Source organism: Etheostoma spectabile, chromosome 5, assembly GCF_008692095.1.
Source record: "Etheostoma spectabile isolate EspeVRDwgs_2016 chromosome 5, UIUC_Espe_1.0, whole genome shotgun sequence".
Taxonomy (NCBI): Eukaryota; Metazoa; Chordata; class Actinopteri; order Perciformes; family Percidae; genus Etheostoma; species Etheostoma spectabile.
In genome coordinates this window covers 21,190,336-21,191,621 of record NC_045737.1, presented here as the reverse complement: position 1 = coordinate 21,191,621, position 1,286 = coordinate 21,190,336, and the positions used below count along the sequence as shown (strand labels likewise).

Here is a 1,286-nt window from a genome sequence, read left to right as displayed (position 1 = left end):
TTGTCAGTTTGACATTACGTGCATTTGTGTACACAAGAGACCAGGTCACAGGGAGATATCGGGTTACACAGGTAGAGAATGGAGAACATTGTAGTAGCCTGGCAACTGTGCATCAGTGTATAAATGCAGCAGGTCAGTAATCAGATTCTACCCCTGACCTTATTTTGGAAGCATGGTTTATTTTTGTATGAGATCAAGGACTGGTGCAGTGAAAGAACAGGCAAATCTGTCTACATTTTACAAAAAACTGTTCAGCTATGGGGAAACAGTTGACTTAATTAGACTTTTGCAGGCACATCAGCGCATAGATGTTAAAAAAAAAAAACACAGCTCCAATTCCCTTGAAAATAAGATGAAACAATCTATGTCCCCCAGACTGAAGGAGCCTATGTTTACATTTTCCAAGGCAAAGTTTTGCAGTGAGTAGTGCCCCAGAATCAGCCATAACCACAAAATATAACATCACAAATAAAATTCCAGTTAAAAGAAAGGAGTAGATTTTTCTTTAGAGGATTTTAATTTTGACGTTATATTTTGTGGTTATGGCCAATTCTGGGTCAGGATCAGCAAAGCGAAGAAATAAAGAATTGACCAAAGAACCACAACAAAAAAGGCTGAAAGGGACAGTGATAAACCACGGCAAAAACGAGTCAACCTTGGTCAGTCAGGATTCAACAGAAGGAAAGAAGTGCGGGATTTAAAAGAATTCGAAACAAATCCTGAAAATGTCTATTTTATTTATAAAATACATTGCAAGATGTGGTATTACATGAATATGTGATTTAGCTAACTGGCTTTTGAAGTAACATTTTATATTGGTCTTGCTACCGAGCTAAATCATTCTTTTGGTTTAATGTTATAAAGACATACCATTACTATGGAATGTTGATAACTTTAGCTTTAACAACTATACCAACATGTATTATTACCTAGCAACCAAATCTGTTAATTTACATGTAGCTTACATGTAACCTGTATGTATGAAGGGTACTAAAAGAAATCAAACAAATCACCATTGTCAAGTTGCAGTTATTAATCTTAGACAGCCAAAAATACATTATGCAGCCACCAAACAGCAGTCTTATAAAATAGTATTACCAATAAGTAAGGTCTTTCTTTTACGCACTTCCAAAACAAATGCGTGCTAACCATCTCAAGATCTGCAGGACACAATGGGTGGTGCTCATTGAAACACTTTTATCCACAGGAAATGCCTAAATCAACCCAAAATAAAAGTTCCTTGTAGTTGCTAACCTTCGGCTCCGCCTTTTCTGTTGTATAGTATT

General features: G+C 36.2%; 1 protein-coding gene across 3 annotated transcripts in view; it reads left to right on the top strand.

The window, feature by feature from the left end:
• gpat2 (glycerol-3-phosphate acyltransferase 2, mitochondrial) overlaps positions 1-1,286 on the top strand; it is a 130,921-nt gene that overhangs the window by 97,662 nt on the left and 31,973 nt on the right. The window lies entirely within an intron of this gene.